A 286-nucleotide genomic window follows, 5' to 3' on the forward strand; every position below is an offset into this window, starting at 1 on the left:
AACCCTAAGGAATTGCAATCATTGCATGCATGTTGCAGTTATATAAACAAAAAATATTGTCACTGAGTATAAGTGGGAATAAATACTATAAGTTAACTAAAAGAAAACAGCCAAGTTTCCTGTTATTAAACCAAATAAAACTCCCAATTTCCGTTTTATTTTTGCTTGTTTGTGTTTTTCTCCGTTGTGCTATTAAGTAAATATTTGTTAATAATTATAGAAGAAAGTTAAAAAACAGACAAACAACAATGTGTTTGAATGAATGATTAAATGAACCTAGCTTCAT

The sequence above is a fragment of the Penaeus monodon genome, chromosome 23 (genome assembly GCF_015228065.2).
Source record: "Penaeus monodon isolate SGIC_2016 chromosome 23, NSTDA_Pmon_1, whole genome shotgun sequence".
NCBI classification, from domain to species: domain Eukaryota; kingdom Metazoa; phylum Arthropoda; class Malacostraca; order Decapoda; family Penaeidae; genus Penaeus; species Penaeus monodon.